The sequence below is a fragment of the Aphelocoma coerulescens genome, chromosome 6 (genome assembly GCF_041296385.1).
Source record: "Aphelocoma coerulescens isolate FSJ_1873_10779 chromosome 6, UR_Acoe_1.0, whole genome shotgun sequence".
NCBI classification, from domain to species: Eukaryota; Metazoa; Chordata; class Aves; order Passeriformes; family Corvidae; genus Aphelocoma; species Aphelocoma coerulescens.
Genome location: NC_091020.1, coordinates 3,517,348 through 3,529,858, shown reverse-complemented (window position 1 = coordinate 3,529,858; position 12,511 = coordinate 3,517,348). Strand labels below are relative to the sequence as shown.

At 53.3% G+C, this 12,511-nt stretch overlaps 1 long non-coding RNA gene across 1 annotated transcript; it reads right to left on the bottom strand.

Moving 5' to 3' along the window:
• Positions 1 to 4,475: 4,475 nt before the first annotated feature.
• Positions 4,476 to 7,466, bottom strand: LOC138112865 (uncharacterized). Its single transcript, XR_011151879.1, has 3 exons — positions 7,427 to 7,466; positions 6,957 to 7,057; positions 4,476 to 4,598 (listed from the first exon to the last, which is right to left on the bottom strand). It is a non-coding gene; the product is annotated as an uncharacterized lncRNA (long non-coding RNA).
• Positions 7,467 to 12,511: the final 5,045 nt, after the last annotated feature.

Below are 12,511 nucleotides of genomic sequence, written 5' to 3'. Positions count from 1 at the left end.
GCACAGCTGCACTGACACGAGCACAGGCTGATCGCTCTGCCCAGCACCATCCCTCATTTTCCTCCCATTGCTCCCCAAGCGTCCCCAAACCACCCCGTGTCTGTGCCGGGGCCAGTGCCTGCCCCGAGCCCAACCAGAGGCTGTCACCCAGCCCTGCACCAGCTCCCACCCCTGGGAGAGCTGGGAATGCACTGAGAGCTCAGCTCCCTGGGCTCCCCAACACCCAAACCAGTCCTCAGACACACAAATAATGCCCAACCTGCCCCTCCGGGCACAGCCAAACACCACAATTCCATCATCCCCAAGGAACTCTGGCAGGTTGCCTCTTCACCTGTGCCTTTTTCCAGCAGCCATGGCTAGGACCGGGCTGTCAGAAATAGCATTCCCTAGGCAGTTCATCCCAGCACAGAGGAGAAGAGGAGCCTGTCACTCATCCACACCACGGGCAGGACAAGGGGGGCCCAAGCTGGCTTTGGCTGCTCCAACATCCAAAGCTCTTGGTGCCAAAGATAGGACGAGTTCAGTGGTTGCTCCTGTCCTGAAAGAGAGCAGAAAAGCGAAGTTAATCCCACTGTGGAATGCAAGACTCCTGCATTTCATATTTCTGCTCTGATTGCTCACCGCAGAGTATTATCCATGGAAAAAAAAGGAGAATGACACCATATCAAATAAAAAGTGCCCTTCTCCAGCGCTTTTATTCCAAGCATTAAAAAGATGCTCATTTCTCTTCCAGCATTGTTTCCCTCATTTTAGCAGAACCGTTTTCATCCCAGACCCCCCTCGTCAGCTGTTCAATCCTCTGGCACTGGATTTGGACAAAGGAAGGGACGCACCTGGATCGCAGGAAATCACAGAGAGAAACCCCTCCAAAACCTGACAGAGAAAAACAACGGGAGATGCAGGAAGACACATCCCTCATTTGCACGTCCGGAGTGCTTTTCTAAAGACTTCCCTGCATCTGGATGCTCTTTGCACTTGGCTTTCTTTACAGGAATGCATTTGCTGCCAAACACGTCTCAGGCCCTTATTTGATCAGGATAAGGTCGGATGCAGATGAAGACTCACACAGGGAATAGCCAGGGAGATGCAGGGCCTGGGAACATCAAGGACGGAGAAGAGAAGGAACAGGGATTGTTTTTCTTGTTTAGAGCCAGCAGTGCTGTGAGCTTGGAGAACACACGGCACCACAGGGATCCAGGGCAGGAGCGGGATAACTCCGGGATAAGGGGAATCTGCTCCCACTCCAGGGCTGTGCCAGTGAAGGAGGGGAAGTTTTAGTGCCTTCATGGCACACAAAAACCAAACCCAGCACCACCGAGCTGGACTTTCGTGAACTGCAACACAAAGCGGCCCCTGGCCTTTGGGGGAACACAACCTCACCGAGTCACGGAGCCAGGGGATGACACTTGGGAATGAGCCTTGCGGCCTGCAGCCAAATCAGATGAGGGAGCCACAGGAGCTGTGGGGTTTCCTGCTCTTCCTGCAACGCCATCAGTCCAGACCAGGAGACCTTTCCTGGAACAGATCTTCCCTGTAAAAGGGAGCAACACCAAAGCTCAAGCCCTCATTTAGAGACCCTTGGAAAAGCAAAGGTGAGAGGGGATTACCTGGAGCCCCAGGGGACCGAGGTGAAGGGGATGAAGAAGCAGACAGCAAACTGCTTCCACTGCTTCTCACTCCAGCAAGGGGAACTTCCCTGGAATTTCACGTCCAGCGTCTCTCCCAAGCCCCACCGGCGAACCCACACGTACTCCAGGACTGATCTCCTTTGTACTTCCAGCAGCACAGACCCACCGGGAGGAACTGCAATCCAAGGACACACATCAGCAACCGCCTTCCCGCTTGGCGCTCTCTCCACATTTTTCCCTTTCCAGTGGGATGCAGGTGCCACCCCCCAGAGGCAGGAAAACTGCCTTGCAATCCAGTACAAAATCTACCTGGGAAGCCCAGGATGCCCGGAGCCAGCAGCCATTTCTCCTGGAGCTCCTGCTGACAGGCATTTGAAGCCTGCTGGGCCTCACAGCTGCTTTTCTGCCAAGGGCATTCCCATCTCTTATTTTTTAGCCCAAATAAAGGTTTGCAAAGCTGAGTTTTGTGAGAAGTGCTTCATATTTGGATTATTCTTAACTTGGGAGTTTCCCTTGGCACCAAAATCAGGGGGTAAACCCAACATGGCCTCAAAGGGCCATAAGATCCCAGATATCCAATCCCCAGTTCCCTCAGCATTGGTTCATTAAAGCTTTTCAGGGGTAATTTAGCAAACTTCAGGGTTTGGTGACTTCACCATCAAAGCAACACAAAACCTGTGCAAAAGGAACTTAACTAAAGCTGGCTAAACGCTGCCCAGACCTGGCAGAAAGCGCTTCCCACACCTCTCCTGGAATTCTCTTTCCCAGCCCTTCCAGCTTCGGAAGGCTTCTGTGGGAGCCTCAAGTCGCGGTGCAGCTCAGAACCTGCACGTACCTAAAGCGGCCCCACGGGAACACGAAGCTTCCCTCGGGCATTTCGTTTCTTTACCCCAAACATTCTTCCCACTCAGCCACAATCTAGAAAGGAAAGAAAGGAAAAGAAGGAAGACCAATTAATTCTGACATAAGGAGTCTTGACTATTCCAACACACTGCCAGGTGAAAAAACATCCCTGCCAGGCTAACAAATCCCCCTGATACTGTCTCCATTCTGTATCAATTATTTAAACGCTGTATTAAGGAGCGTAAGGACACAATGCTTGGAATTCTCAAAAATGGCTCAGCTTGGCTACTCCAAGCACTTTCTCACCCGGGGAGCTGAGCTGTCCCACATTTAAACGCCACGTTTGATCCAAATCCCATAGAAATCTGATATTGTTTGGCTCCTGAGCTTTCCCAAAAGCTGTGCAGTCAAGCCTGGAAATCCTCACTGAAGCTTTGCCATGTCACATCGGGATTTACCCTTGGGAAAACCCCACTCTCAGCACTTGGGTTTCAAGAGGTTGCACCCAATGTTACAGACACAGAATTCCTGTGGGGTTTGGCATTTCCTGCACCTCCAAACACGTGAAAAGAATGAAGTGCAGAGTCCCGAGGCTCCATTATTGCCATTCTCCTCACATCCCTTTCCTCAGCTGCACGTGGCTTTGTGCCTCCTCTGAAGGGCTGGAAAGGAATTTGGGAACCCCCCTCAGCTTCTTCGGTTTTCAGCTTTTTCTCTGAGCCGGCCCAAAAGGCAAACAGGAAAAAAAAACCCCAAAAGTGCACAAAATCCCAGCCCCTCCCAAGATGCAGCTCCTCACACCAAACCTTGGGAGAATCCCTGGTGCTTCCAACACCGCTGCAATCCCACCTGGAGCTGAGCTTACAGGGTGCTCTGCCTAATCCACATCCAAGCCTGGATAGCCCAAAGCCTGCAAGAAAAGAGGAGGCAAAGTGAAGGGGAGAGGGGGGGAAAAACGGAGTTTTAGGTTTTTCCCCTGTTTGCAACAGGATTGAAGGGCAGGGTGGAGAGGTTTCGTGGAAAAGAAGTACCAAAGGCTGCTTCATTCCCAGCAATTAGCGCTGCTCAGGTTGAATCCAAGAGGCCCAATCCACCAGGTTTAAACAGGAGCGGCCGACAGGATGGGTTATGACACAGATCTGTGAAGCTGGAGCCTTCTTCCTTCTCCCGGGCTCTCCCAGAAATTCTCCATGTCCGGACATGCTCCCGCTCTCCCCGCTGGGGAGGACGGACTTGGATAGCCCGGGTGACTGGTGAGCCTAAAACAATAAGTGATGCAGTGATCCAAGTGTTTTTCCCCAGGAAATTACATATTCTCTGGACCTGGGATAACCCATATCCCATGGCCTTCTCCAGGAAGAGTCCCAGCTGGATAGGGTCTCCCAGAAAGGATTCCATAGGGGCTCACCTTTTGCTTGGAGCTCGGCTGAATTCCTCAGCAATCCCAGGGAATGTGGCCATTGGAGGCTTTGGGCAGATTGGGCTCAATTGCGTTTTTAGGTTTTGTTACCGTCTCTCAGACTTCCCACTGGAATGTGGTCTCCAAGGAATATGTAAATCCCATGGGATTCCTGCTCTTTCGGACAATTTTTTGTACCATTCCTGTACAAAACGAGGCCCCCTGTTCGGATGCTTTTCCCCACCGTTCCCCAGCAGTTTTATCTGCCAGTCCTTTCCCTGCGCTGGTTGGGCTCTTCCCAGATCTCTGAGCTCCTTCACAGGCAGGAGATCCATTTGGCCCAGGAACCGAACCCTCCTGAGGAATTGTCTGATGCCATCTCCACATTTCACAGCTGATCCTTGTGCTCAAAGGATCCCCCTTTCTTCCCTCCAGCCAATTCCAAGCCTCGCTGCCCCCAGCCGGGAACAGTCCCCAGGCCGATCCCTGCAGTCTTCCCTGCCAGGATCCTGCTCAGGAATCCATGGGCTACAAATTGAAGAATTAATTCTTCCCACCCCTGCCCAGTTCTAATTCCAAAGGATTTGGTGTCTGCCTTACCCGGCTGGAGCCTGCTTCCAACTCTGTTCTTGCTGCTTCTGCTGCTTTCCATTTCCCAGGAATTCCACCAACGGAGCGACAGCGTTTTCCACCTCCTCCTCCAGGATTCCCTCTGTTGCGTTCGGGTGCTGGAAGGATATCAAAACCAGGGCCTCACTATCAGGAATTATATCCCCGGATTTGTTCCTTTCCAAATGTCACCTCTTCCCAACAAAGCACTGGCCATCCAAGGAATTCTAGAGAGCGATGTGCTGACCGCTGCTTACTCCTCTGGAATGTCAGAGCTTGGAAAAGTGGGCAGCTGGAGCTTTTCCTGGGGGTGCCCCATGAAGTGTATTTTACCTAAGAGCCCCTGCCCATGCCTTTGTCTGTATCCACCAAAAATCCACCTGTTCATTCCCCAGCTGGTCCTCCCTCTTTTCCTGGATCCAACAGAATTTTAACAGGTGAATATTCCCCTCTGGAAGAGCACCTTTCATTCCAAACCTAAGAACAAACAAATGAATCACTTTCCTTCGACCTTCCTTATTAGGATTCCACTGAGAGCAGTGGATGGAAAATGATCCTCTCCTGGCCCCTGCTGGATTCCCGGAGCAGGGAGCCTTTCCCTCTTTCCCCCCACCCCCCGCGGTGCCCTCCTCCCCCTCCCGCCCCACCCCGCACCCTTTTCAGGCTTTGTTCCACAGCTTTTGCCTCCGGACCTCAGATCCTTTTGGTCTCCAGGAGCTCCCAGCAGCTCCACAGCCTTTCCTCTCCCATCCTGATCCTTTCTCCAGGAGTGGAGCTGTGCATTGCAATTCCCTTCTCTTTTCTCCGACAATTCCCACCAACCCAGACCTAAAGCTGACACAAGGAACGCTCGGTGCCCACAAATCCAAATCCAGACCTGGCCATCCCTAAACCAGCAACTCCCGGACAATTTGTGTTCATTCCAACCTATCACTGAGGACTCACCTAATCCTTCAAAATTCCCAAGAAATATCCCGTTGCCTTCAGCTCCCAGGGGATTCTGGTTCGTGCTCACACGGATTTGGGACTTCCCTGAAAAACCCGTGCAGGGCACGCTGGAATCCCCGATCCCGTGAATCCGGGGAGTGTGAAAAGCTCGGTCCAGCCTGGGCCCCCAGAAATTTTTGCCAAATATCCCCCAAGTCCTCGGGACAACAGAACTCTCTGGTACTGCATTTTTGGCGTTGTAAAGCCTGGAATTACTTTATTCCTAGTGCTGGGCTCTGGATGTGGCCGAGAAAATCCCGGCCTCCACACAGACCCAGATTCCAAACTTTTTGATACATTTGAGCAAACCGAGAAATTCCCCTTCCCTGCTTCTTCTTAAGGGCATCCTTCTCTTCCCTTACCCGGCCTGCTCTCTCCCACTGGGCTGGGTTTTTCCCTTCCCATGCTAATTAGTCCCTACTTCTAGGAGGTTTAGGTACCTTTCTTCCCTGGCAGGGATTTCTTAACACAGCTACCGAGGCTTTGGGAGTCTTCTTTATCTTCTACTTTCTGGAAACACACCCTCTGATCCATAAATGCCACAATCCAGATGCCCAACTTCAACAAGACATCCTTTTCACCTAAAAACACTCACTCTCAACTCTTAGATCTTTTAAAGTTTTACCCCCGCAAAATTCCCCTGGTTTTCCACCGCTGAATTCCTCCGTCCTGATTCCAAGAATTTCTTGAATACCACGGGGCTTTTCTCAAGATTTACCCCCACAACCTTCCCTACGTGCCCACTGCTCACCACCTCATTTTTCCCTCAATGTCTTCGTTCTCCACCCCAGAGAGTTTGTCAAGTGTTGCCTCCAAAATGTTCCCCCTCTGTCCACTACGGAGTTCCCCATTTTGCCTTCAAAATATTCATTCTGTCCCCTCCAGATTGCATCCACTTTTACCCCCAACATTTTACTTCCTCTACAATATTGATTAAACCTTTTCCACCCCAAAAATGTGCATTCCCTCCCTTAAACAGCACCTCAGCTTTTCCCTCAAAAATGCCCCAGAGAGAAACTCCGATTCAGCCCCCAAACTCCCATTTTCCTACACAAACAGTTCTTGTGGCCCCTCTCAATTCCCCCAGGCTTTCAGCTAAAGGAATAACTGGAAGCCTATTCCCTCATCTCTGCCCTCCTTTTGCTTTCCTGGAAAACCTTGCCATCCCACACTTTCTCCAAGAGATCTGCTGCGAGTACGGCAAGGTCTGCTCTGTCAGAGTGCCAGGGGGGTTTACAGCACTTGCTCCTCTGCATCTTCACCCTTTCATCAGCTTTCCCCTGGAACGGTGTTGTGGGAGAAGCTTGGAATTACCAGAAATGGATCAGGTTCACATTTTTTCCCCACCAGTTTTCATCTGGTTTGAAATTCCTGGAATTACCCTCAAATGTGCCCTAGAACAGTGCTGTGAAAGGATCAGTCAGAAGAACAGCCTGAAAGCAGAAAACCACCTCCAGCAGCAGCCGGAATGATCCCATTTCTGTTCTTACCTGCTCCTGCCAGAGCTCCCAACGGCCCTTCCCATTCCAAGAGCTATGCAAGACATTCCTGCTGTCCGTGAGGGTGAGGTGCCAGTTCTGGATGTTCTTTGCTGCGGAATCGGACAACAAACAGAGCGTAAATGATCTTGGTGGCTCTTCCAAGCCAAACCACCCCGTGATTCCTTGCGTGGATCAGCACCTGTCCCAACTCCATTCCAGAAACCTCCTCCCACTAACCCAGAACTTTCCTTTTTCCGCTCAACATCAGGGATTTGCTGCCGAGTGCCCCGGGCAGGGGACGCCTCAGCCTTCCCTGGGACGCCTCAGCATTCCAGCATTTTTATTCCAGGCATTAAAAGGATGCTCATTTCTCTTCCAGCATTGTTTCCCTCATTTTAGGAGAACCCTTTTCATCCCAGACCCCCCTCGTCAGCTGTTCAATCCTCTGGCACCGGATTTGGACAAAAGAAGGGACGCACCTGGACTGCGGGAAATCACGGAGAGAAACCCCTCCAAAACCTGACAGAGAAAAACAACGGGAGATGCAGGAAGACATATCCCTCATTTGCACGTCTGGAATGCTTTTCTAAAGACTTCTCTGCATCTGGATGCTCTTTGCTCTTGGCTTTCTTTACAGGAATGCATTTGCTGCTAAACACATCTCAGGCCCTTATTTGATCAGGATAAGGCGGGATGGAGATGAAGACTCACACAGGGAATAGCCAGGGAGATTCCCAGATCTCTGAGCTCCTTCACAAGGCAGGAGATCCATTTGGCCCAGGAACCGAACCCTCCCGAGGAATTGTCTGATGCCATCTCCACATTTCACAGCTGATCCTTGTGCTCAAAGGATCCCCCTTTCTTCCCTCCAGCCAATTCCAAGCCTCGCTGCCCCCAGCCGGGAACAGTCCCCAGGCCGATCCCTGCAGTCTTCCCTGCCAGGATCCTGCTCAGGAATCCATGGGCTACAAATTGAAGAATTAATTCTTCCCACCCCTGCCCAGTTCTAATTCCAAAGGATTTGGTGTCTGCCTTACCCGGCTGGAGCCTGCTTCCAACTCTGTTCTTGCTGCTTCTGCTGCTTTCCATTTCCCAGGAATTCCACCAACGGAGCGACAGCGTTTTCCACCTCCTCCTCCAGGATTCCCTCTGTTGCGTTCGGGTGCTGGAAGGATATCAAAACCAGGGCCTCACTATCAGGAATTATATCCCCGGATTTGTTCCTTTCCAAATGTCACCTCTTCCCAACAAAGCACTGGCCATCCAAGGAATTCTAGAGAGCGATGTGCTGACCGCTGCTTACTCCTCTGGAATGTCAGAGCTTGGAAAAGTGGGCAGCTGGAGCTTTTCCTGGGGGTGCCCCATGAAGTGTATTTTACCTAAGAGCCCCTGCCCATGCCTTTGTCTGTATCCACCAAAAATCCACCTGTTCATTCCCCAGCTGGTCCTCCCTCTTTTCCTGGATCCAACAGAATTTTAACAGGTGAATATTCCCCTCTGGAAGAGCACCTTTCATTCCAAACCTAAGAACAAACAAATGAATCACTTTCCTTCGACCTTCCTTATTAGGATTCCACTGAGAGCAGTGGATGGAAAATGATCCTCTCCTGGCCCCTGCTGGATTCCCGGAGCAGGGATCCTTTCCCTCTTTCCCCCCACCCCCCGCGGTGCCCTCCTCCCCCTCCCGCCCCACCCCGCACCCTTTTCAGGCTTTGTTCCACAGCTTTTGCCTCCGGACCTCAGATCCTTTTGGTCTCCAGGAGCTCCCAGCAGCTCCACAGCCTTTCCTCTCCCATCCTGATCCTTTCTCCAGGAGTGGAGCTGTGCATTGCAATTCCCTTCTCTTTTCTCCGACAATTCCCACCAACCCAGACCTAAAGCTGACACAAGGAACGCTCGGTGCCCACAAATCCAAATCCAGACCTGGCCATCCCTAAACCAGCAACTCCCGGACAATTTGCGTTCATTCCAACCTATCACTGAGGACTCACCTAATCCTTCAAAATTCCCAAGAAATATCCCGTTGCCTTCAGCTCCCAGGGGATTCTGCTTTGTGCTCACACGGATTTGGGACTTCCCTGAAACACCCGTGCAGGGCACGCTGGAATCCCCGATCCCGTGAATCCGGGGAGTGTGAAAAGCTCGGTCCAGCCTGGGCCCCCAGAAATTTTTGCCAAATATCCCCCAAGTCCTCGGGACAACAGAACTCTCTGGTACTGCATTTTTGGCGTTGTAAAGCCTGGAATTACTTTATTCCTAGTGCTGGGCTCTGGATGTGGCCGAGAAAATCCCGGCCTCCACACAGACCCAGATTCCAAACTTTTTGATACATTTGAGCAAACCGAGAAATTCCCCTTCCCTGCTTCTTCTTAAGGGCATCCTTCTCTTCCCTTACCCGGCCTGCTCTCTCCCACTGGGCTGGGTTTTTCCCTTCCCATGCTAATTAGTCCCTACTTCTAGGAGGTTTAGGTACCTTTCTTCCCTGGCAGGGATTTCTTAACACAGCTACCGAGGCTTTGGGAGTCTTCTTTATCTTCTACTTTCTGGAAACACACCCTCTGATCCATAAATGCCACAATCCAGATGCCCAACTTCAACAAGACATCCTTTTCACCTAAAAACACTCACTCTCAACTCTTAGATCTTTTAAAGTTTTACCCCCGCAAAATTCTCCTGGTTTTCCACCGCTGAATTCCTCCGTCCTGATTCCAAGAATTTCTTGAATACCACGGGGCTTTTCTCAAGATTTACCCCCACAACCTTCCCTACGTGCCCACTGCTCACCACCTCATTTTTCCCTCAATGTCTTCGTTCTCCACCCCAGAGAGTTTGTCAAGTGTTGCCTCCAAAATGTTCCCCCTCTGTCCACTACGGAGTTCCCCATTTTGCCTTCAAAATATTCCTTCTGTCCCCTCCAGATTGCATCCACTTTTACCCCCAACATTTTACTTCCTCTACAATATTGATTAAACCTTTTCCACCCCAAAAATGTGCATTCCCTCCCTTAAACAGCACCTCAGCTTTTCCCTCAAAAATGCCCCAGAGAGAAACTCCGATTCAGCCCCCAAACTCCCATTTTCCTACACAAACAGTTCTTGTGGCCCCTCTCAATTCCCCCAGGCTTTCAGCTAAAGGAATAACTGGAAGCCTATTCCCTCATCTCTGCCCTCCTTTTGCTTTCCTGGAAAACCTTGCCATCCCACACTTTCTCCAAGAGATCTGCTGCGAGTACGGCAAGGTCTGCTCTGTCAGAGTGCCAGGGGGGTTTACAGCACTTGCTCCTCTGCATCTTCACCCTTTCATCAGCTTTCCCCTGGAACGGTGTTGTGGGAGAAGCTTGGAATTACCAGAAATGGATCAGGTTCACATTTTTTCCCCACCAGTTTTCATCTGGTTTGAAATTCCTGGAATTACCCTCAAATGTGCCCTAGAACAGTGCTGTGAAAGGATCAGTCAGAAGAACAGCCTGAAAGCAGAAAACCACCTCCAGCAGCAGCCGGAATGATCCCATTTCTGTTCTTACCTGCTCCTGCCAGAGCTCCCAACGGCCCTTCCCATTCCAAAACAACAGCTATGCAAGACATTCCTGCTGTCCGTGAGGGTGAGGTGCCAGTTCTGGATGTTCTTTGCTGCGGAATCGGACAACAAACAGAGCGTAAATGATCTTGGTGGTCTCTTCCAAGCCAAACCACCCCGTGATTCCTTGCGTGGATCAGCACCTGTCCCAACTCCATTCCAGAAACCTCCTCCCACTAACCCAGAACTTTCCTTTTTCCGCTCAACATCAGGGATTTGCTGCCGAGTGCCCCGGGCAGGGGACGCCTCAGCCTTCCCTGGGACGCCTCTGCATTCCCTGGGACGCTTCATCATTCCCTGGGATACCTCAGCATTCCCTGGGGTGCCTCAGCATTCCCTGGGCTGCTGTTCCACGCCGATCCCGTGTCCAGCGCCGTTCCGGGCTGCAGTGCCGGGCTCTCCCCACAAGGCGGCAGCACCGGGAGCGAGCAGCCCCGGCCGGTCCCGCTGTCTCGGGGCAGCTGCGCCTTTAACCCGCCCGGAGCCGGCGGGGCCGTGAACACAGCGGGCAAAAACCCCAGCGATCCCCTTTATTTCACCCCCAGAGGCACAGGATCGCAGCATTCCCTGGGCTGGAAGGGACCCGCAGGGAGCATCGAGTCCAAATCCTGGTCCTGCACCCCAAGAATCCCACCCTGTGCCCGAGAGCCTTGTCCAGACCCAAACTCTGCCCCTAGGATCCTGAAAACACAGCGGGGCTGGGAGAAGGGTAACAAGGGAGGATTTTTTACATAGTTCTCCTTGTACGATCGTTATATAATCTTATTAGATAGTCCAGCAACCCATCCCTGGGCCGGGACCCCCACCCCTGTCCCGGGACACCCATCCCTGGGCCGGAATACCGATCCCCCGCGGCCCCCACCGTCCGCTCGGGACTGTCCCCGTTCCCCGCTCACCTCCGAGCCCGCAGCACCCGCCCCGGTGCCCCCGGCCCGGCAGCGCTGCTCCCCGGACTCCCCGCCATTGCCGCGTCGGGCGAAGAAGGGCGGAAATTACCGGGACCACACCAATGTGGCGATGCGACCTTCTCAAGATGGCGGCGGTGGAGGACCCCGCTCCGTCTATTCGGCTGCCTGAATGCTCCCGCCTACCCCAGGCGCCACTGACCCCACAGTCGGTGTCCGCATAGCGGGAAACGCCTCAGAAAATTGTGTACAAGCGCTGGGCTGGCGTCGGTGTCGGCGTCGCGTTCAGGCAGCCGAATAGACGCAGCTAGAGGGGGGCCTTCCCTGCCGCCATCTTGAGAAGGTCAGAAAACAGCGTAAACGACCGCCATCTTTAGTGTGGCGATGATCTAACTTCCGGTTTTGCCGCCATCTTGGGTGCTGGCAGAAGCCACTTCCGGTCGAGCCGCCATCTTTAGTGTGGTACGCACAAGGCCCCCGCCCCTCAGAAGGGCTTCTGTCTATTCAGCTGCCTGAATCCGGCCCGGATTCCGACGCCGACCCCGCGCTTTCCGCGCCATTTTCCGCGGTGGTCCCCGGTGCGAGGACACGGGTGGTGGGGTCACCGGCGCCGGAGGCGGGCGACGGCCCCGCGACCGGCGGCAGGCATCGGCAGGGACACCTCTCCTAGGGGCCTAGTGCGTCCGCCATATTGAGTGTGGCGGAAGTGTCATCCACCCTCCGCAAGGTCCTGGCAGGTTCGAATAAAAACGCCACTTAGCCGTCCCGAAAGCGCCGAACTGCGCCTTCCTTTCCGAGCCGCCCCCTTGAGAGCGGCACGCGGGCGGCTCTATTCCGACCGTGCTCGCCCGGTGCTCCCCGCCCCGGCTCGCGCTGCGACCGCGCCTCTGCTGCCCGGCAAAACCGGCCCCGCCGGGCCGCCCCCCGCGCTGTCATTCGTCGCGGTCACCGCCCCGCACGGCGCCCGCTCCTTTGCAGCGCTCTGGCCCCGCTCATGCACGCCCGTGTCCCTTGGCGCTCCGAACCGTCCTTCGCCCCTCCCCTCCGCTGCCAGACGCGGCCCCGCTCGCTCCTTGCCCTTGC